The sequence below is a fragment of the Emydura macquarii genome, unplaced genomic scaffold (genome assembly GCF_026122565.2).
Source record: "Emydura macquarii macquarii isolate MOO-44397 ecotype Brisbane River unplaced genomic scaffold, CSIRO-AGI_Emac_v2 contig_2768, whole genome shotgun sequence".
Classification (NCBI taxonomy): domain Eukaryota; kingdom Metazoa; phylum Chordata; order Testudines; family Chelidae; genus Emydura; species Emydura macquarii.
In genome coordinates, this window is record NW_027132905.1 from 28670702 (window position 1) to 28694963 (window position 24262).

General features: G+C 40.3%; 1 protein-coding gene, 1 long non-coding RNA gene and 1 other non-coding gene across 5 annotated transcripts in view; all 3 read left to right on the plus strand.

Annotated features, from left to right (window-relative positions):
* Window positions 1-3161: 3161 nt before the first annotated feature.
* On the plus strand, window positions 3162-8182 carry LOC137165508 (uncharacterized). The gene is made up of 3 exons (XR_010923392.1): window positions 3162-3328; window positions 4026-4110; window positions 6566-8182. It is a non-coding gene; the product is annotated as an uncharacterized lncRNA (long non-coding RNA).
* Window positions 6129-6331, plus strand: LOC137166007 (small nucleolar RNA SNORA74). The gene has a single exon (XR_010923531.1). It is a non-coding gene; the product is annotated as a small nucleolar RNA SNORA74 (small nucleolar RNA).
* Window positions 8183-13466: 5284 nt separating the features above from the next.
* MATR3 (matrin 3) overlaps window positions 13467-24262 on the plus strand; it is a 41719-nt gene continuing 30923 nt past the window's right edge. Inside the window, exon 1 of one of the 3 annotated variants that reach the window (XM_067566802.1) lies at window positions 13467-13647. The gene's annotated coding sequence lies outside the window, so the exon portion shown is untranslated. Of the gene's footprint in view, window positions 13648-13715; window positions 13880-22223; window positions 23122-24262 lie in introns of those variants that run through there. The other 2 variants (XM_067566804.1, XM_067566803.1) reach the window with 2 other exon arrangements.

The following is a 24262-nucleotide window of genomic DNA, read 5'->3' on the forward strand; positions in this document are numbered from 1 at the left end:
TGTATGTGTGTATTGCTGCTGAACTGAAACGTGAACAAAAAAGAGCAGAATTCCCTAAAACAAACAGGGTAAGAAGGACATTTAACACATGAGTAGTAACATTTTCCTAGTGCTTTAGTAAGGAGAATCTTGGTTTATAAGCCTCTGAGATGTGTAAACAGCAAAGAGGGAGAGAAAGCATTACATGGAATACATAAGGGGATAAGTAGATATAAGGGTTGAAACTAAGAAAGGGACAACATAGGCTGAATATCAGTGAGATGTATTAGGTAGCGGAGTCTCCCAAGAGAAATGGTAGAAACCGCATCACATGGGACTTAAAATTAGGCTAAACAAAACACTTATACATGTACAACAGGAACCAATCTTGTATTGGCTCAGGGGAGATGGACTGGATGATCTAATTAGGTCTTTTTCATCTCTAACTTTGATTTTTTCTCAAAAATCTTTTAAAAGCCCCAACAAATAAAAATTTAAATGAAACCCCTCAAGATTGGCTGTGATGTAGGTAAATATTACTGTACTCATTTTACAGATGGGTAAAACAATGATCAAGTGACTTGCTCCAGATCATGCTGCAATTTAGTTACAAAGCTGGGAAAGGAACTAGGACACCTGATTCCCTGTAGCTCTAACCACTAGACTATAGTCTCTCTTCATCTGTGATTTAAGTCTTACTTTTTGTTTCTTGAGAGCTTTCAGCTACTAAATTGCTAAATGTCCCTCTTACCCTGTTTATTTGGGGAACTCAGCACATATGCTACTAATGTAGTACTGGTTTAGACTTCTAGATAGTCAATAACCCTCCCCCCCCCTCTTCCCCCCAGAGTGTCATCAGGGAAATAAAAGAGGCTAAACCCAGCTGCTATATTGGCAGGCAAGAGCCACTTTTGGACATCAGCAAAAGATGGACAGATGTGGGGCCAAAGAGGAAAGGGAGTGAAATCACACAGATTTCAATTCTTTGATTTATCAAACTGATTCCAAGAGAGCAGTCTGTTACCTTGGGCATTATAAAGATGCCTATCTCTGGGATATCAGAGATCCTCAGCGAATGAGGATTTCACAGATTTCTAGAAAAAGAAAGTCAGTATGAAGGGCCTGATTTTTGGAAGTGTGGAGCAGCCACGACTCTAACTGAAGTCAGTGGAAGCTGTGGCTGCTCAGCACATCAGAAATGAAGCCCCAAATGACTAATATGCTGAATGGTCTCCACAGCCCTGACCACATGGCCTGAGAGAGAGAGTGCATACCATGGGGCACTCAGAACATCAGTAATGGCTGCGGTTCGAGATCATCTTGAATAGTCCATTAACACCAGGGCAAACCAGAATGCCCTTGCTATGTGCAATGAATTAGTGGACTCTCTGTATGTCGGGAGACGGACAGCTCTGGATATTCTGATGCCCTAAGTAAAGTGGAAAATGTGGGTCTCTCACACTAAAACAGTCACTGGACACTTTGCTGCTCTAAGTGATGGCCTCTTCTGCCTCCACAAATGATAAAGCCAGCCCCCAGGAGAGGACACATTAGATGTGTAGGAGAGTAAAGAGTTAAAAGCTGGACATGTGGTCAGGCCTAAATTACAGAGAACGGGGTCAAGGTAAGGGCAAACCTTGTTTCTGTTAATTGGTGTGAATTTTAGTTAGAGTCTGTTCTCTCTCTTCTTCTCCCTTCCTGGCCATCTGCACAGGGGATGAGTTTATCGCCATTCCTGTGCAAAGCCTTTTGGTGGGAAGAAAGCATTATCTTTCTTCTCCCCCTGGCATGCCTTTACTTTAAAGAATGTTAGTGTACAATTTATAGGTTTTAAGGTGATGTGCCTGACCTCTGTATGGTAATCCTGTAAACAACAAACAGGGGCGGGTATAATTATATTAATTATGTAGTTGTTAATATTCATTTTATAGGTGTCAATGTAACCAAATAAGGGTCTATGAGGAGTTGCTGAAAATGTATACATTTACATACTGTTATGAATAAACGAATTGTAAAGTAACCCCTTCATTGCTCACTCGCTGCGTGGAGGTGGAACGAGCAGGCAATAAAGGGTTCCTTCTCCCCAATCCACCCTTGGGACAACCTGTTTGATTATTTCTAACAAGATGTTTCCCACTTGAGCACTGATTAATGCATGTGCCTGAGGATCGGCGCTAGGCCTTATTTGAGAAAATTCTACAAGTATTTATTTTTCAGTTTACAAAATCCACTTACTGGCACATCCACGCAGATGTTCAAAATATAAAATCACAGGGCCCAGCTGCCTGTTCCTCTGGGAGAACCCATGAAAGGCAGCTAAAAAGGAAGACAAATCATCCCCTTGAGATGCTCATAAAGATTTCTCCCTAATTGTTCCTGAGAACATGGAATTTGCTTCCCCTTCCACGGGCCAGCCACAAACTCTGTGGATTCTGGCAGAGCAGGGAGAATCAAGGCCCTCTGGGTGGAGACTGGCTCTGTCACCCTTCCGGTCCCAATCCTCACACACATACAATGCCATGAGCTCTCCTGGTTACTTACAGGATGCCCACCGGGAAGAGGGTCTGTTGGAGAGATGATTCAGCCTGGGGATGTTACCTATAGATCTCCGCAGAGCCTGTGGAGGATGATGTACATTTCCTCTCCCCCTAGGACTGGGGGAGATGCTGCATGAGAGGCAGTTGGCCCCGTTTGGCACAAGATGGGAGGGCGCTATGTGACCCCATTCTTGAGCCGACATGTCCACAGTACAAATTCACAGCTATCCTCCAGCACCTAAAGCCACATCTCAATACAGCCACAAACCCTGTCACCCCAACCAAGCCACAGCGCCACACCCTCCCCAGAGCCACCACACCCTGAGCACCTATGTCCCATCACCCAGATCCCCAGCGTCCCACATCACCCCGCCCCGCAACGTCCAGTGCTGCCCCCCCAGCCCCGTCGCCCATTCACAGACGTCTCCAGAGCCAGCGCAGGAGCTCCGAGTCCCTCCCCGCTCGGACTCAGAGGGAGACTGCAGACAGACAGCTCTGCTGGGCGGGGTCTGCCGGCTGCCAGACTGGCCAGTGCGCAGCGTGAGCGCACCCGCCTGACCTGGTTTCCGGGGCGGGGCCGCGCAGCGCGCCTGCCTTGTGCCTTCCTTGAGTAAGTTCTTCCTTTTCCTCTCTCGACTGCAGCCGGGCAGCAGCAGGGATGAGCGTGTCGCCGTGCTGCGTACGGGTCTCTCGGCTGCCCCGTATGCGGCGCCTGCCACCACGTATGGGGGAGAAGCCGTGTACGTGACCCCCGTCCATGGAGCGGGGTGCAGAGCCTTCCAGCGGCAGGGCCAAGAGCGGGCAAGGGGCCGGTAAGCGGCCACGTGCCTGGCTCCTGCGGGTCAAGGCTGGGTTGGTTCCCTACAGGTCCCCTCCTGGCCTTGCTCATTGAGGGGGTACCGGCACCCACGTACCACTGAGAACCGGCAGCCTTCCTGCCCGTGTGGGGCCCTGACTCCTTTGTTCGCAGTTAGCCTCCTGGGGCTTGCTGGATTGGACCCAGCAATAACAATACTGAGCTCCTCTTGAGCACTTTTCATCGGTGGCGCTCAGGGCACTTTATAAAGGAGGGATCGTTACCGCATTTTACAGGCAGAGAAACCGGTGCAGAAGTGACCTGCTCAACGTCATCTAGCTACTGCCAGCTGCAGAGCCCAGTACTAAAACCCAGTCTTCTGAGTGAGTCCCAAATTCAGCCGCCTAGCTATTAAAGTGCACTCAGTGCCAAATGCAGCTGCTGCTGCTCAGTTGATCTTCATGGAGCCTTACCAGACAGTGCAAAACCCTTCACAGGCCACAGCTGCTGGCGTGAGGATTGGGTTTGAGTTGATTCATTGCAAATATCTAAGCTTGGTTAGATCCACATCTACACTCTGAAATTTATGGGCATGCACATAGTGGGTGACAAGGGACAAGTTTGTTTATTTTAAAAGTATCTTTTTGGGTTTAAATCAGTGCTGCTGAAATGAAAAGATTTGGGGGTAATTATGCTGATGTCTTTTCTTTCAGGGAAGATGGTGAAAAACTGAAAAGTACAAGAAAAGCAAGCATGCAAAAGCAAGAAGAGGCATATACCCGGTTCTCCCTCTGAGAGGTTGGTGTTAGCAAAAACGTTGCTAATAGAATGTAGCTATATGAAGAATATTGTTGGTTACATGGTGCTTGACAATGAGTAAAATATGCTGAACAGAACAGTCCTTACCCTGAGTTTTAATTATGTGGTTTTTTATGCGCCCTTAATTTTTCTAGCACTTCTTGTGGCCATTAGTATGTTTCTTAGGCACTGCTACAAGAGTCTCAAGCACTTGCCTTTACTCAGTGGTGATTCAGGGTCACTTTATACCTGTGATGGTGTTACACTGCTGGGAGAGCATTTGCCTCATAAAACCTGTGTCAGGGAAGTTGTATTAATTTTGACTAATGATAGGTTTTTGTGGCATGTAGTATTCCTTAACTGACTGATACTAATTCAGTAGTAGTAGTCGTCTGGATGCTAACTCATTTGAATTAACATTTGCCCACACATACTTTACTCCCCATTTTCTTGAGCCTGATTTAAAAAATAAACAACCAAAAACATTTAGGCATGGCTTACTTATGTGTGCAAATACCATGATTGTGAGCTTCACTTGCCTGTTTGGATATACAAATGACCTGCTGGATGCATAACTTAGAACTGTAACTTATTTGTTTGTACAATAGTAGGGCCAAAGAATCTCAGTCAAGCATCAAAGCCCCATTGTGCTAGGCACTGTTCAGACAAGTGATAAAGAAAACAGTCCCTGCCCCAGATAGCTTACAGTCTAGGTATCAGGATGCAACAGGTAAGTAACATGAACTCTACTTTAGTGGATGGTAGGTGGATGAAGAAGAAACAGCAATCTCAACATCATTTGCCCAGCCAGCACCATATGCTGGTACTTGCAGACATGATGGAGGTTGGCTTTAAAAAAGGATTTGAAAGAGGATAAGATTATGACTTTACAAACTGTAGACCCAGTTTAGCCTTTTTAGCAGGTAGGAGTGTCTGGAATCATTCTGTTCCTCTGTTTTATTTCAAAGCCCCCACAGCAATTCTATAGAGCCAGCGAACTAAGCTCTGCAAATTGGGTTTGTGAGCTGAATTTTGATTTCTAGATCAGGAGTGCATGTTATAGCTAGACTGTTAGCCCAACAGGTTTGGTTTGTCCTTTCTAAAGCTCTGGTGTTTTCTCTCTAAAAGGAGATGTACATAATTCTCATCTTTAAGGAATGGAAAAATTTTAGTCAAATCAAAAGTGAAATTGTGTTGAAATTCTCATTCATTAGATGTGTAACTGTTCAATCTGCAGCTGGCTTTCAGATCAATGGATGAAATACACAAGACTGTGTGCATTTCTGTAAATGGTTCCATGCAGCAACTGCTTAGGTAGGAAAACTCCATTTAATAATTACAGTGAGGCAAAGGGATCAAAGAATATTTGGTCAACAATCCCTGTTTAAAAGGAATTCCTTGTAATGTTCACTTCAGGGATCATCCTTATTTCTTCCACAATTCAAACCCAGCTGTTCAATATTTATTTGTTTAAAAGATACCCAACACTCAAGATGTGCTGCGCTGTGTCTCCTGCTCTGTTTAGGATATTATAGCTGGTTTGCAGAACATTCATCCATAAGGGGGAACCAAGGTAAACCAAGAATCTCAGGGGATAAAGCTTTCTGCAAAATGAAGACATGACACGTAACTCTTTCTTATTAGGCATTGAAGAGATCTAGTGAGTCTTACAAAATGTGGGAGAAGCTAGTGAAGCACATGCAGTTCTGTCTTAAGAAAGCTGTTTTTATCATCTCACTAATTCTCTTAGGAAATGTCTCCTTTCGGCCAACCTCTGTAGATGTGAAACAATATTTAATGCATTTAGGGGAAGAACCTTTGAAATTTCCTAGGGCAAATCCCTCTACTAGCCACAGTCAGTAGTGGGCTAACCAGATTTTATAGCAGATTGCTAGAGGAAGTGCTTTTCAGTGAGGCAAGACCAAGCTGATGGGACTTGAGATATGAACAACTCAGAAGGACTGTCCATTTGGGGGTATTTTCTTACATGCTTTCCATAGCATGGAAGGTTTGTTTAATCCAGCAGTTGTCAGCTGCCCAGTGCAGTTCTGTGCCTGTGCTAGTGTTACACTGCTGGGAGAGAAATGTGCCATCAGAGTTACCTGGTACTGCTGGTACTGTTCTAGTGCCTGTTAGTGCCAGGTTTTGGTAGCACTTTGCATCCTTGAGAGTGGAATAACTCTTTCTCTGTAGAGTTTGACCTAGACTGGATGCAAACACAATCATTTCCCTGCTGTACTGTAATATAAAATGTGGCTGCAAATGCTTGCTTTATTTTTTCCCTGACTCACCCTTCTGAAAATGAGGCACAGGATAGTTAATTGGCCAATCATGGTGTTTTTTATATAAAAATGCGCACACGCTCCACCCCAGTTTTTTTCCTATAAAATATGGATCTTTAGGGCTCCCTGGCTGACTTTTTTTTTTTTTTTTTTCTTTTCTTTTCTGATTACAGCCTTCTCAGTTGGACTGATCATCACAGGAGTGAGGCCAATGGGGAAAGCAGTAGTTGCCTGAAGAGAAGGGAGGAATTGTTTTTGTTGCTTTAAAGACCGACTGCCAAGATATTTAGAGAGCTGGGAGGGAGCAAGTGAATAGTCCTGTGACTTGAATGGGACTACTTGTGTGCAGAAGTGTTTGCAGGGTGAGAGCCTAGTAAGATAAAACATGAGAAGTAGGGCAAAGGATGAGACATAACTAGGGTGACGTGACATACCTGAGATGGATTGTTGGTTTCCTCTTACCCTTTTTCTTAGTTTTATTTAAAAATAAATATTAGGTTTGTCCTTTTTTTGTTTATTCCAGTTGCTTATGTTTAACTCTGCCTGCTCATCCTGTTGAAATGCACCATAACCCATTAACCACTCCTGCCTGCCTGGGATTAGTGGTGAGCACAGTTCTCTATATAGAAGGGGAGGGTGATTTTCTGAGGTTGCTGTGTCCCAGGAATGTCTGAAGGTCAGTTCCAGTTCCTCCCAGGTGACAGGGACTCCTTAAAGTCTGCCCCTGGGATGATGAAGGGCCAGGACTTCCTGTTTCATTGGGGTGAAGGAGTATGCTGGGTATCTGGTAATGAATTTTCTACTGCTTTCCCATTGCCTCTGCTTCTGGTGTAGCCAGGAGAGAGATCCTGGTGATACAAATGATTTTTCAGCTGCTCTATCCTGTGCAAGGAAGACAGCATTAAGAGCATTTGCTCCGCCCTACTAGCTGAAGCAAGACAAAGATCGAAATTAAACTTATTCAAATTAGCAAAATTAAAGTGATAGTGAATCATAATGTTAAGGTGCAAATAAATGTAATTATTTATAGTTTTAAATGTTTTAATAATTAACAGAGAAAGTCTTAAGTGGTTAGGCCAGGAAAAACAAGATGATGGCCGCAAGCAATCACAGACAAAAACTAAAATGGAGGACTTGGAGTAATTTGGCCAATAGCAAACAGGCAGGCTGAGGTGAGATAAAGTTCACTCCAAAACCTGAAGGGAGGGAGTCAGTCAAGCTTAGGACAAGTTCTCAAACAGGTCCGACTTGATTGACAGGTGAGTTTAGTGGCTGTGACTGGTCCACTCATGAACCAATCAGGAGGGAACTTTGTGGATGGGCATGTTAGTGACAAGGAGAAAGGAATGAATTCAAATAGGCTAAAACCTGTATATAAGGCACAGTCAGCTGATAGGCCTGAGTCAGGTCAGTGTGGGTGGCAGGCACCAGAGTGAGTGGACATCAAGAGAAGCATCAGAAAACTGAAATGAAGGAAGAAAGAGAGAAGTGGAGACTACAGGAAAAGTAAGCATGCTGACTTCTATATAAAGAAATAAATAGAATGTATGAGTGTATATGCCTGGGATAATAAAGCTGGATGTTTGTATATGTTTTGTATACTGTTAATGTATAAAATAAGATTTTGCTGTCCGCGTCTTGCATGTGACTGGCCATTACATGCAGAATGTAACCACCTGAAGCTATTTCATATTGTATAAATACTGCAGTATTAAGTACTTTAATGTGTATATGTGCCAAGGAAATGTTTTACCTTTTGATGTATGACTTTAAAAAAAGAATTTGATGCATTAGAGTCATTGTATTAGGTAATATATTATGTTAAAAGAGCGGTTACTCTGTTTTCAAAGAGCACTGCCTGAGTGTAAATCCTTTGAGCAGAAGGCTGCATCTGTGCCTTTCCAATTAGATTAATACAGTTTAACAGGTCATATGAAAAATAAAGAATAGCTGTACTGTTCCTTAAAAGACACAATTTCACAAAAGAGCATGTAGTATATGGACAATTAATATACCACAGTAGGTGGTTGAGAGAATCTGAGATACAATTTTAAAATATTCCTGTTAGAGCTGAACACAGCACGCACAGGACCAACTAAATAGGCCTGTTAAACAATCAGTGGGGCTACTGGATGAGTGAAATGCTAAAGGAGCACTCAAGGAAGATAAAGTTATTGTGGAGAAACTAAATAAAATTTTCGCATCGGTCTTCATGGCTAAGGATGTGTGGGAGATTCCCAAACCTGAACCATTTTTTTAGGTGACAGATCAGAGGAACTCCCTGATTGAGGTGTCCTAGGAAATTTTGGAACAAATCGATAAATTAAACAGTAATAAGTCACCAAGACCCTGGTATCCACCCAAGAGTTCTGAAGGAACTCAAGTGTGAAATTGCAGAATTACTAACTGTGGTATGTAACCTATCATTTAAATCCACATGACTGGAGAGGACTGAAGGATAGCTAATGTGATATCAATTTTTTAAAAAAAGACTCTAGAGGCAATCCTGGCAATTAAACAGACTGGTAAGCCTAACTTCAGTACCAGGCAAAGTGGTTGAAATTATAGTAAAGAACACAATTAGCAAATACATAGATGAGCACAATTTGCTAGGGGAAGAGTCAACATGGTTTTTGTAAAGGGAAATCATGCCTCAATTTACTAGAACTGTTTGAGGGGGTCAACAAGCATGTGGACAATGGTGATCCAGTGGATAGTGTACTTGTACTTTCAGACAGGCTTTGATAAGGTCCCACACCAAAGGCTCTTTTGCAACGTAAGCTGTCATGGGATAAGAGGGAAGGTCCTGTCCTGGATCAGTAACTGGTTAAAAGACAAAACAAACAGTTGGAATAAAGGGTCAGTTTTCAGAAATGAGAGAGGTAAAATGGTAGTGTCCCCCAGGGGTCTGTACTGGGACCAGTCCTGTTCAACATATTCATAAATTATGTGGAAAAAGGGGTAAACAATGAGATGTCAAAATTTGCAGATACAAAACTACTCAAAATAGTTAAGTCCAAAGCAGCCTGCAAAGAGTTACAAAGGGATCTCACAAAACTGGGTAACTGGGCAATAAAATGGCAGTTGAAATTCAATGTTGATAAATGCAAAGTAATGCACATTGGAAAATATAATCCCAGCTTTACATATAAACTGATGTGGCCTAAATTAGCTGTTACCACTAAAGAAAGAGATCTTGGAGTCATTGTAGATAGTTCTCTGAAAACATCCACTCAATGTGCAGCGCAGTCAAAAAAACTAACACAATGTTGGAAATCATTGAGAAATAGATAAGACAGAAAATATAGTATTGCCTCTATAAATCCATGGTACACCCACCTCTTGAATACTGTGTGCAGAGCTGGTTGCCCAATCTCAAAAAAGATAATTTCGAATTGGAAAAGGGACAGAAAAGGGCAACTAAAATGATTAGGAGTATGGAAAAACACCCCTATAAGGAGAGATTAAGACTGGGACTTTTCAGCTTAGAAAAGAGACAACTAAGGGGGGACGTGATAGAGGTCTATAAAATCATGACTGGTGTGGTGAAAGTAAAAAAGGAATGGCTATTAGCCAGGATAGGAAGTGATTACTGTTTGCCAAAGGCTGGAAATGGCTGATGGGATGGATCACTTGATGATTACCAGTTCTATTCATTCCCTCTGAAGCACCTGGCATTGGCCACTCTCAGAAGACAGGATACTGGACTAGATGGACCATTGATCTGACCCAGTATGGCTGTTCTTATGTGGTTGCTCCACTTCAGAGAGACGGCAAGAAACTGCCCAGATATTACCACACCATAAAATGGGATATAACAGAGGCAGTCTAATGTGAAGAAAATATCCAATCTGGAATAAAGCCAGCACAGTGGAGTTAATATCCTTTGATTTTGTGCTTGGAAAAAGTATGGGATTTATTATCATTCAGTATTTATTTAGCACCGTAAGTTTGCTTTTGATGTTTTACAAACAAAAAGACGTGTTTTCTATCACAAAGATATTACAATGTAAATTTGACCTTTAATGGGCAAACGTGGTCAGGCTGTCCTACATCTCATTTAAAAAACTTTGTCTTATCCTCGCTACTCTACAATACTGTAGCACATAACACAGTTAACTGGATTAAATATATTCCAAGGTTAGATTTTTGTGTATGTGTTCTAAGAATTTAATGCTGGAACTTTATAAATTCTGCATTTCCTATAATTACTCTCCCAGTTCTTTGATATTATGTCAGCATGGATTTTGTGCTAATTCTCCCTTTTCAGATTGTTTGAGGCAATTAAATTATCTTGTTGTGTGCTGTGGCCTCAAATGGATAAGAAAAAAGCTTTTTCTTGACTGTGCTGACTTCAAACAGGAGGCTGTTTTCCACACAACAATTCATAATTCAGATATAATTGGACTATCCCATACTGAAGAGTGAATTAAGCCCTCCCCTTTGCAAAGCAAATCAGACTTGCAAACTTTGCAGAAATTGCTCAGTTAGAAAATTTAACTGGAGAAAAAAGTATTGATTATGAACTAATTTCCACAAGCTGAAAGTGGCAGTGCAATTTCTACAAGTATTATTTTAGTCACCGAGCCCTCAGCTTCACACACAGAAATGGAAGTACAACACCATTCTGTCTTCATGTGACTGCAAGGTGTCATCACAACTTTAGACAAAAGTGGCAAGGATCACATGCATAAGTTAGCAGTCTTATCTTTTGCTAGGATCTCCTAATTTACACCAAAGGCTTGTAATCAATCTAGTATGCAACAAGTGCCTGTTGCCTCAAACGTTCTTGCCTCCATTGGATAAAGCAGTCAGTTTAGATTCAGGGAGAGAATGATTGCACAGACAACAGTGACAAAAAGCTTGAGATAAGGAGCTATGCAAACTCTAGGTTTTAATTGGACAGAAACTGGAAGTGTGTTAGCATCACTGTAGTGATCAAATTCTAGCTTGGGTAATTAAAATGCCTGGATAATTTCAGTTGGAGCCAGTATTCTTTTTCATTTTCTGTCCTGTGCTGTTGCATAGCATTGCTAAGTGCTGAATGGCTTCCACTTTGTAGCCTACAGAACTAGCCTGCTTGCTTGCATTATTATTATTAGAGATATTTTTCATATATATTTTGATATGATTGTGTGATTAAATAATAAAATTAGATATTTTATTCAGCTGTAATGCAAAGTACCTTCCAGGCCACATCCTAGATGACAGCTACCGTTAGTGTATATATATATATATTCAACCTTTGGATTAGATAAGTATCAGTGTAGAACAGGAAAAGGCATATATGGTCATAACCTTTACCCTAGACAAGTCAAGGGACATTAAAAGGGGAAGGGGCTGTCCCCAGTTACGCCCAAGAAACTTTACAAGAACACCACAGAACCCACAATAAGCTAGAAATAACAAAGGTCAGATAAAAGACCACCTGGAAAAGGATGTGGATACGTCAATAATACGTACGAACCTAGTAGCCAATAGATTGTATGTACCCCCAAAAGTTTGGAGGTGGAAAGGCCAAGTATGGGCCTGGAAAGAGAATCCATATTCTTGGGGGTATAAGAAAGATCAAATCCAGCTCATCGGGGTAGTCGACTCTCAGCTACCCCTGCTTGAAGTTTTATTTAGCGTTGATTCATTCTTTTATTTTATATTCTTAAAGTTGTCATGTTGTAATGTTAGTCTTAGCTTATAGCTCTTAGCTTTGAAGCAGTGCTTATTCCACTCAACTCCAAGTCCAGGAAGGGTGTAAGTATACTAGTTTAAAGCATATCATAGATATATATATCAAATAAGTCTTTACATTTAAGATTGTATTAATCCATTATCCATTTGGTTATTCATTTTATTTTCTCTATATCAGTCATTTGTTTGTTATTTTATGTTATCTTAATAAATTTATAAAATTATACAAATATTGGTTATCACTGGAATTTTTCCTGTGTTGTAGCCAGGGTCCTTATAAAACTCACCTGAAGCCTGATTAAGGATAGGAACCTCATAATCCTTTAATTAGAGCAATTGGCAAACCTCTTACCCTATTCAATAAATTAATAACCATAAAATCAGGCTACAACTTTCTAATCCAGTATCAGTTCTGAGTGCCTCATTCATGGATTGGAGAACCCATCAAAGGTAGGCCTAAAGGAGTGGAGCTCAGCACCGGGAGAGGACACTGCTGCACTACTAAGGATGGCTTTACAAGAGCCTGATGGGCATCTGCCCTTGTGGTTTTTGCATAATCTAACCTAAGGCCAGGTAGCAAGCATCTGTCCAGGGAGCTAGCGGACCTGTCATCTCAAGCTGTGCAATTTCACACAACCTCAGCTTCAAGGCTGTCACTGGGGCACAGCACTGGGTGCTACAATGGCCATGGCTGGGACATGCTAGGGCAGGGGCACGATGAATCTAGGCAAGTCATAACATTATTGATCTCCCCATTACCCCCTTGTCCAAAGTCTGTGTCAACAAACCACCCATACGATCGATCAGTGCCCTGAGCTTTCTGACACAGGCCTCGTTCCTGGCTGCGTGGGGCAGGGTCTGCCGCGGGGAGCAGGCTGAGGTGTGCGGGGCAGGCTGGGCGCAGGTGTTGCTGAGTCGGGGGCCTTTGAGGGTGGGGGGGGGGGGGCTGTCTGGGCCGTGCTGGTAACAGCCGTGGGCCTGTGAGGGCAGCGGGCTGAGCGCAGGCCCGAGCTGCTGGTGACAGACAGTCGGAGGCACAGTGCCGCCGCAGCGAGCCACCACTCAATATTATTCGCCCCTCCCCCACGCTTCGCCATCCGACCGTTACCTAACCGCCTACCGACCTCGAGAAAACACTCGAGAGGCAGAGCAGAGGCAGCCGGACTAACTATCGCGAGAGTTCTCTTAGCGAACAAGACCTGAGGCTTAGCGGTGGCGGCCGCATGTACGGGAGAGTAAGGGTTCCCGCGAGATCTCGGTAGTGAGGTGGCGCCAGATTGCGGGCGCAGGCAGGTAAATCTCGCGAGATCGTAGAGGCAGAAACACAGTGGGAATTCGCCAAGTCTCGGAGAGGCGAACGAATGTTTGTGCGCGCGGCCGCGCGCGCGCGCAGGGGTAACGGTTGTTGATCTCGCGAGAGCGCAGTGAGAAGTGTTTGTTTGTGGAGGTATCGCGAGAGGCGCGTGAATGTGAGGCTCGCGCACTGGCTGCAGCCATCTCCCCCCGCGGACGCGGAGCCGTTGTTGGTGGGTGCGACAGCGGACGGTGACGCTATCCCGAGCCTGAGGAGGTAGGCGCGGCGCGGGGCTGGGAAGGGATCCAGTTCCGCCATCATATTAGAAGTTGATGCTTATTGTTCCTCCTCCCCTTCAGCGTGAGGGCAACTGCCAGCGAGTGACGGGGCTGGAGGTGACGGCCTCGACCGTTGGTAACCAGAACGGGTAGGCCGGGCCCTGCGGGAGGCGGCGACGGCCAACCTCCACTCCGTTGCGTCGCTGGAGCTTATGAGGGAGGGAGGAAAGGTGCGTCTCCCAGGTGCTGGGGGGGCGAGACGTCGACACAAATGGGGCCTCTTCTCAGCCGGCCTCTCCCGAATCCCGACAATAGTGCGCGTGGAAGAGCCAAGTGAAGACTTGGGCGGGGGTGCAGTAACACACCATGTGCTCCCCGCAGCCCATTAGGCCTTCCTCGCGCCGCGCGGCCCTTGCTCGTGTTGCGGCCTGGCTTCCTTTTATGCCGTGCATTGCGGCGCGCGCCCCCTCTCGCCCGCTTGCATTACTGTGCCTGGCCCTTCCCCCTGTAGCGAGCCGTGTGGGCTCTATCTTCCCTTTCGCCTATGCTGCCTGTGGTATTGGTGCGTACGTTCCCGGGCTGGTCACAGATGCTTTCTTCGCTTTACCGCGCTGCGCATTCCTGGGCCTGGAACATACCACATTTCTTTGCGCGCCCTATTTGGTCCCGATCGGATTGCACTGTGAACTTCCCCTACGCCCGTCCCTAGGCACAGACCCTGCTATGCTGTGTTCATTCTCTGAGACTGATCACCCCATATGAGTGCGTGTCTCGCTTCTGGCCTCTGCCCCTTGCCGGAGCTGCCTGCCCTCCCCCCCATTGCTCTTCGCTGTGGGTCTGAGATACTCCCATCAAGTTTTGTGGTGAACTTGCCTCTGGTTACTGTAGACATCAGACCTGAGTTCAGATCCCCGGGGATGGATAAAAGTCTCGGGATTGGATCATTGGTATTTAAGCTTGTAAACTGTCCCCAGGTGGATGTGCACGTGCCCCAGGTGAAGTTTTATTCTTCCTTCAGCTAGACCGACCACGTGGGGGTCAGTACCTTGCTTTATAAACACACATTCTGAGGCTAAACAGCACAATAATACATGTGCTTTCTGTTAATAGCATCTCTGAAGGCTATTTCTCTTGAGAACTTCCAGTGGTGGTGATATCTATCCTGGCCAAAGGCAGAGAGCAAATACCAACTTTGAAAACCCCAGTGAACCCCATATCTTTCTACTCAGTTTCACTTTCATGGAACTTGAGCCATATATGTGCTGCAAGTACTGTATAGGCATGTTTAAATCTTTGGCTCCTGTGCTCAGAAAAAAACTTTTCATTTACATTTTGTAAATTATGAATACTCTATTAAAGGGGTACCATTAACTTGAAATGTAATGAACTTCAAAAAGCAAGCTGAAACTAACTTAAGTGCTACACATCAAGTTCTTCCCCACCCCTTTTTGTAGTTCTGCAGTTTCATTTTCTTTTTTAGAAGAACAAATTCTTCTGTTGCCACTAGAAATAGCTAGGCAAATGGGAAACCCAATTTAGGAGAGATGTTTTAAATTAATGTACAGGGCCTAAGTGACCACATACAGAGAGTGCTGATAAAAGCATAAAATAAACAGGAAAAAAAAAAAAAACTAAAACTCAAAGCTTTTTAATATTTCTCTATCCAAGTATTGCTTTTAATTTTAGGTAAAAAATCCTCAGACAGAAATACAATTTAAAAAAAAAAGTTGAATGCCCTATTTAAATGTTTCTTTGCGTCACAAAGCATGCAGTTTGGGCTAGAACTATCGGATAGTGCCCTCAATACAGAGAGAAGTAAAAGCTTATTGTTTAATAGTCTTTAGCTCTATTTAAATTTAAAAAAAAAAGTTTCTCTGGTTTAAAGAATTTTTGAATTTCATGAAGCTCAGGTAACATAAGGGGTCTTGTTCTAAAGCGAGACAAGCAGCTCACACCTAGAAGTCTTAAGGCTATGTTTACACTGCTGGTGGTGCAGCATTGATTTTGTGGGTTCGATTGACCGGCAGCGAAGACTCCATCAATCGAATACGGAAGTCGACTCTTAAATCCACCCCAGCAAGAAGTGTAGCTCCGTCGACAAGAGGGCATTTCCTGTTGGGGCGGCGCAGCGGAGACGCCGTAGTAAGTAGACATTAGAAAGTCAACGGGGGATACACAAGTTATTATACATAGCTTGCGTATCTCCTATCGACTGCCACCGAAATATGCAGCCAGTGTAGATTAGGCCCCCCCTTAATCTGTTCAGGTTTTGTATAGGGTTACCTATCACTGGTGGATGAATACCTTATCTCTATTTATAAAAGCATCGGAAGAAATACTAGTCTGTCTCCCAAATGTTGAAACACTGCACTGTGTGAAAATTGCAATACACATACTTGTCTTAATCTTTGTTTACTTTTTCTTTATAATTTGTTAGTCTGCTTTAGTTTTAGAATAATATTTCATGTACCTAAATGTTGAATTAATAACTGCAACATAGGTTAATGGGAGTTGAACCTTTTGAGCTCCGCTGTTCAGTCATGATTACATATCTACATTTTATATGAACTGATAATATGATATTTCAGGAGGGATGATATAAACAACAAATTCAGAAACTTTTTTTTTGTAACTAGGGACTCTGGTTATAACAGGGTCTTTGTTTTTTGAAGAGTTCATCTCCATTGCATTCCTTACTTGAAGATTTTACAGTTAGTTGTGATGTGGAAGTAACTGGAATGCTACAGGCATTCCAAGACTAAATGATGGAAGAATAACCGATAGGGTAAGTACTTCCTAAACAGACCCTGTTTTTATGATGCAGATATTCCTGATAAAACTAGGGGATAGAAAAAGTTGTAGACAGGAAGAATTTTCAAATACACCCAAAAGAATTATGGAATCATGCTAGACTTACTTCTAAAAATTCAAATACTCATTAACAGAAGAAAATTAGAAACTAATAGATTTTCTCCCTTGCTGTTTCCATATAAATTAAGAGTGCCATTGAGATGATGTAACGGAGAAAGATGGGAACTGAGTAATATCCAATCTGATAGAGTTTTGGTTAATTCTGCCACAGATGTAGGAAGAGAGATTGCTACAACCAAATACGCAAGAATTGATATCCATGTATTCTTTATGTAACTATTACTGTGCTGCGTGTGTCTATGCCAGTTGACTTCTTGGTTAGTCCTCTGATCAGCAAAGGGCAACAAATAAACAATTTTTAGAAATAAGTATAAATGCCTCATATTATTTCTGTGCTTTCTCAGTTTTCACACATGAGACATTATTCTGTCATCTTAATTTAAACAAGGGTGCTTTTGGTTTCAGCAGTAAAACAGTTGAACAATCCATCAAGTTGTGTTCTTTGCAAGTAACATACATGCCAACAAGTTCACAAATAGCATTCTAATCTCATTAGGAAAGAAAATATCTTGGTTCCAATTACAGATATGTCTGTAGGCATGCAGTTTTTTTCTTAGCTTCTATATCATGGTGTGTCAAGAGACCTAAGGTTGGGATGTCTGTATTATACTGCTACTTGCAACTTGCTCCAGCTTTGGGTGACACTGTTTCTGATAATACATTGTAGGGTCTAGGTATTATTTTTAAATAATTGCAGCTGTTCTGTACTTGTTTAAATCTTCCAGATCATATAAGACATCTCATCTTCAAAATTCTGTTATAAATTCTTTGTATTACTGTAGTGCATAGAGACCCCAATCAAGATTAGGACCCCATTGTGGTAAAGTACTGTATAAGCATACAGTAATGCATTGTCTCTTACAACAATTTTTCGCTTACAACTGAAAGCCTTAGTCCTGCATTGGCACATGCACAAACTGACTCTTGTTCCTGAGTGGAGCCTCATGGACTTCGGCTCCCCATGATTGTAGGAATTTGTTTGCCTGTATCTCATTGCAGGGTCAGGGCTTTAGTTTAAGACAATCTATAAATTAATATTAACAATAAGGGGGGGAGAACACATCCCAGAAAAGGGGAAAAAACAGGTTAAAGAAATATTTAGATAACTTGATATATTCAAGTTTGCAGGACCTGATGATGTTCACCCCAAAGTACGTTTGTAAGCATCTAGAAGATTTAAAAAAAAAAAAAAATACAGAAACAGCCAGCATGGATTTGTCAAGAACAAATAATGTCAAACCAACCTAATTTCCTCTTTAGACAGGGTCACTGGCCTAATGGGTAAGAGGGAAGCAATAGATGTGATATATCTTTATTTTTAGTAAGACTTTTGAAACAGTCCTGCATGACAGTCTCATAAGCAAACTAGGGAAATGTGGCCTAGATAATCAGGTCACCCCATCTCAAAAGAGAGATATCAGAATTGGAAAAGGTACAGAAAAGGGCATTAGAGCATGGAAAAAAGCTTCCATATGAGGAGAGATTAATAAGACTGGGACTTTTCAGCTTGGAAAAGAGATGGCTTAGGGGGATATGATAGAGTTCTGTAAAATCATGATGGGGGTGGAGAAAATAAATAAGGAAGTGTGTTAGGAGGTGTAAATAACAAGAACTAGGAGTCACCAAATGAAATGAATAGGCAGCAGGTTTAAAACGAACAAAAGGAAGTATTTTTATACACAACACACAGTCAACCTGTGGAACTATTTGCCGGAGGATGTTTTGAAGACCAAGACTATAATGGTTCAAAAAAGAACTAGATAAGTTTATGGAGACTAAGTCCATCAAACGCTGTTAGCCACGATGCGCAGGGATGCAAACCCTGCTCTGAAGGGTCCCTATCCTCTGTTTGCTAGAAGCTGGGAATGGGTGAGAGGATGGTTCACTTGCTGATTACCTGTTCTGTTCATTCCCTCTGAAGCACCTGGCATTGGCCAGTCAGCAGACAGGATATTGGGCTAGATGGACCATTGATCTGACCCAATATGGCCATTCTTATGTTCTTGTCAGTTACATTTTTAAAAATATTTCTGATACTCTATAGTTCCCTATTTTCAACTTTTAGAATATTGTGCCTATTTCTTTTTCTTTAACTCAGTCTTAATTTTTTTAAATTTGTATTTCTAGGATCCCTGTTTGTTTTTAATTAAGTCCTTGTTTACAAAAAGAGGATAAATAACTAGAAACAGTATCCCCTTGTTTGTCTGCATACTTCAGTACAACAAAAGTGACTATTTAAAAAAAAAAAAATTAAATGTTACATGAATGAGATACAAAGCAGGTGTCTTATTTTTTGACAAAGAGCTGGTCTATTTCCACATCTGTGTTGATATTGAAACTTAATTTTATGCTAAGGCTTATTTTTCAGTATTGATTTGACATAAATAACTTACTTTTTTTGGTAAACAGTAGAACTTCTTTTACAACAGTGGAGTCTGATGCCGTTATCTGCATTTCCAGGTCTCAAACTATGGCCCTAATTCTGCAATATGTTGTGTGTGTGGACCCCTATGCATGGTAGAATGGATAAAAATGGATGATTATAATTAAGAAATCAATTTTCTATTTAAACTATTTTTTATTAAAATAAATTTTAAATTATTTGAAATTGATGACCTGTGTTAAGGTCTAAATTTACTGTAATTTATTAAAATCATATATGTTAAATAAAAGGAAGCAGTATATATCTGGTGCTGAAGTTTTAAAGAAAGTCAAACTACTGAACTGGTTGAAGTCACTGGTTAAAGAATTACTGTAGAACCAGAATTTGTTGAAATGTTTATACTGTGTTTTTGACAGCAGTAGCTGCTTCTGTAGATATGGAATATTTTCTTTGTTTTGATTTATTCAACTGTTCAGTTCAATTATTAGTTAATTGAGAGTTAAGAAATTGGATGTGAGTTGAAAAAGCAGGGAAACTTAGTTTCCTCTTCCAATTTATGAGTAAAAATAAGATGAGAGGCTGAGATCTGCTAGTTCTAAAATGGAAGGGTTTGGTGACCAAAAACGATCAGTTCAATTCACTAACTACATAGATACTTCTGGTTTTTTTTTTTTTAGTAAATCAGTTAGTTTATCAAAATATGTATTGCATTTAAAACTTTCTTCTTGTGTCCAGCACAATTGAAGTAGATTTATTAAACTAATAAACAACTTTTAAAATACTGTTTTGTTCACTTTTAATTTCTAGATTTCATCCAAATGCAGCTTGACACAATCTCAAGTAAAGTAATCATCTAGTAAATAAGAAATGCATCTTTCACCATTTCCTAATGTAATAAAAATTAAAAAATCAAGAATCTAAACAAATGCATGTTAAGCTATATCATTGCTTAAATTAATGTCTTGATATAGTGATCTCTCCTTGTTAGCAAAAAGTACCAAATTTAGTGTAAAGGCTTAAGTTGCACTTCTTTAGTTGCAAATCATTGTGTTTTAATGCTCACCAACGAATGAGACTCAACCTTTCCTTAGAAAATTAAAAATTATAAATGCAAAACAAGATTAAAATCAGTGATTGGATTGATTTTAAACAAAAGCAGTTTAAAGCTGGGAAATTGAATCCTCTGGATAGTAGGTACAGGGCTAATTTTTCAAGCCGTGCTCTTGAGAATTAAAGGTTGGACAACAGTTACAAAATTATAATGGACTTCTGCTTAAATTAAAGAAAAATACAGAGATTGTGGCAAATGTATTAAGAAATATATTGATCATTCATAAATTAGAACGGGTAACTTCCAAACTTAACAAACTTCAATCTATTGCACCTGTTTAAAATCCTAAACACTCAAGGCAAATTTTTGATGCCCTGCAGAAGTTCAACCTGCTTCCAATTAAGAGGAATTATTACCTCCATTATAGGTACATAACTTTTTAAAGGAGTACAGAATCTGACTTTATATAACAATAGTTTCTGTTAATTATACTTGGTATGTAAATATGTGCTAAAATTAGCATTTGAGAATAGGACTTGCAAAGCTTTTTAACATGTAAACCAGTTTTTTGTACTGCATGCTCCTGATTCTCCTGCTCATTTTTGTGGCTTTATTATCACATTTTTGTCTGTTTCCTTTAATCCTTGTTACAGAAATTGTAGGTGTTGACTGTTACTAAAAGGTTTTTAAAAAAGGGGGGGGGGGGAAGACACAATTAAGCTGGAGGAGTGAATAGTCCTATTAAGTCCACACCCTGTTCTTTCAGTCTATTTCAGTATAGGAAGAGCCAGTTCCCTTTACACAGAACAACTTTTTAACAGTGGTATTCTGTAGCTGGAAACAAGTGTAGAACGAAGAGAATGGATACGTCTTCAGTACATGGAGTATTGTAGTAAAACCGAATATGAACAAAACATAGTGGAAGTACAAAAGTTGCATTGAAAATAGACAATTATTACTTTGTTCCATTTTCAATATGAACAAAGTAAATTGTTGTGGCTAGAATAAATTATTAGTGAACAGCTTAAATAAACCTGTGTACACTTTTCCACTTGCTTCAAAAGGTGAGGCAACATGGATGTGGAAGATAAGATAGACATTGGGGCTTTTGTCTGATTTTTCAAAATATTGTGTACAGAAAATTGTCAGTTTATTTTGATGTTACATATTAATGCTGTTAGTCAAATTAGTCAACACTTGGATTTTTTTATATGCACTTTTTTAATATGCACATGTTTGTGTTGCGTTGCTGCCGAAATTTGGCACACAGTCTCAACTAGAGACCAGAGTTTTTATTAAACTTATTTAGAAACTGTTTTCAAGAGTGTGCAACCGAGCTTCAGAGGCTTTGTACACATTATTAATTGGTTTTTGGCGACTTAATAAATTACATAAACATTTGTGCCATAACATGCCTATCAGTCCTTAAAGATTTAGGATTGTAATATTCCTTAATGGAAGTTGTATGTGTGTGTGTTTTTCGCAAATCTAATTTTTAAGGAGAAAATTTACACATATAATTTAGCTGGAAAACTTGTTCCTTCCCTCCCCCAATATTAAACATGTTCTCATTATTTTTATTTTAATAATAATATTTGTATTTAACCCCTTCTCTACAAGTGTTTGTAGCACTTACTGGTGCAGGAGAATTAGAAAGTGAAACTGAATAGAAACAAAAGTGTAATTGTTTGATTTTCTTTCATTGTCCAAACTGAGAAATAACAATAGTAAAACAGTATGAACTATGAAATGTCATTTAGACTTTTAAAGCTTTATTTTAATAACCTTAAGGCATTTACACAGGTAAGGAAATTAATTTTTTAAAATATTTTCAGCATTATTGTACCTTTAAAGATGCTGATGTTAAGGTTCATATGACTGAAGAAGATTGATGTATCCTTAGAACTTAGACTTATGTAGTGCTATCCATTTACGACAGTAGTACTCTCATTGATTTTCAGTGGGAGTTTCCACTGAAAATGGATGGCACAATATGGCTGTCAGAGGTCTTAATGTTTGGAAACAGAATATGAACACTGTTTCTATATTAAAATAGAACAAAAACCCAGTACTGTTTGAAAATCAGCATTAATCTGCCTGTGTATAAGGCAGCTACACAGTCAGTATGTTTCCAATTTGTTTTTGCATTTTGTCAACCTTTAATTAGATTTATTTTGGAAAATTTGTTTCTAAAAATTGTTTGACATTGTTCATGTTTATCTGTAGTTAGTAGCATTTTGACTTTAAAAATGATATAAAGTTGAAATAGCTTTTACTATAAATTCTCAATGCTTAATATTATCAATTTTCTGACTCTAAATCTTTAATTAAAATTTAGATTCCAAAACATAACCGTTTTGGAACACATCCCAGTATAGTTAAAATTGTAACAACACTTCCATAGCACTGCACTTTGAACTGAGCTAAATCAAACCTGAATTCCTTTCACTGCTTTGATCAGTCATGGTCATCTTGTTAGTGTGGCTCAGTTGATGGCACACTTGCTTTGAAGTCAGAAGATCTTGGGGTACATGTTCATCAGGACTTGTTACCATCTGGTATGGACACTGTACTGCAGCCCTTCAAGGGACCTGCAATTTTTAGAAATGCTGTCTTTAGATTGAAATGTTAAACTTGACCATGTGGGAATTAAACGTCCTTTGGTTATGGGATTAGTAGCTCTCCTCTCTTCTTCCTTTCTGTCCCCTTCCCACTTTTGATCTTAAAGTACAAACAAAAGACTGATGACAATCATCAGGTGCCAAATATATAAGGAAATACTTGGAGACATTCATCCAGAAACTTAATTTCCCTCTATATCCTATTTCTTGAAAGTTAACAAGGATAAAAAGATTTATAGTATAATACACAAACTACTGAAATAGTTTCCCACATAATTGTCTTCATTCATCCTCTCCTGAGTTTTTTTTTTTTTCTCCCTGCTATGTCTTTTCTGTGTTTGTAGTCCTCATTTCTGTTTTTCTGGCTTTCTTTTCCTCTTTTCAGATCTGCAGCATCCTTGCAGTAACTCTGCAGAAGCAATTTATATGTGGAACCAGGCTATAGAGTGAAACTCAACTTCTCTCTGCAGCAGATCTCTGTGTGAGGTGCTACTACTCAGATGCTCCTGGTTTTGTTTCATGATATTCTGTCCAAAGCTGTGGATAGTGAACTAACAATTAAGAAGTGTGGGTGGAGTTATTAGTGGTGGATCTGCTTTTGAGGAAAATACTGTTTTTTGAAGAGTAGATAACTTTGGTGTACTATTCAACTTCAGTTTAAACTGGTTCTGATGTCCAAAGCTATGTGTAGCAAGCTACTGCTGGGCATATGGCTGTATGCTCAACCATTGTTACCAATTTCTAACTTGCTGTTTTGTAAAGCTCGTTGGTATACCTTAAGAAAGGCACTATTAAAAACCAAATTCTGTCCCATGCTACAAATGTATAAATGATCTGTACTTTAAAGATTTCAGTTAATGTAGATGTATCTAAAATGAAATAAATTATACTTTGTAAAATAGTTTGTAGAGTACTTTGAAGATAGTTCACACTATTACAGAATGCTGCTACCACCTTTATCTTGAAATTGAATATGAGCAAGTCTGAACATTTTTCTCTGATGTTTGAACATTTAATTGGCTCTTCATTTTACAATACAGTTCAAAATACCCTTTTTTTAAAGAGACTCCTTGAACATGTTCAGCCTGTGTCTTGGGTCTTGTATCTCTCCATCTCACCTAGCCACCTGCCTTCTCTGTCCCTCCCTACATTCTTGCCATTGAGTAATTTATTCTGCAACTACTGATGTCTGGAATACCCTTCTACCTCTCCACATCATTTACTCTTTTCAAATATGTTTCTTTCCCATTATGCTTAATCTTGTAGACCTTACCTGAAATTTATACAATGAAATTTCAGTCAATTGACTACAAAAGGCTGTAGATTTTTTAACCACAGGTTAAGCAAAATTATACTGATAACTTTGAATGCACTGAAGATGGTCCTTTTTGTTGGATTTGTGTATTATACACACCTATTATAGAATCCTCTACATCTGATATAAATCATAAATATTTGGTAAAGCATTGATACATTTGTATGAAATATATGGCATCTTTCATCCTAGAGGATACCAAAGTGCTTTATACTTAAAAATATTGGTAAATAAAATTCTGCTGTAGTCACCACTGAAAAATGGATTTAAATTTAGTATGCAGTTGTGAGGATCACACACTTGTAAACCCCC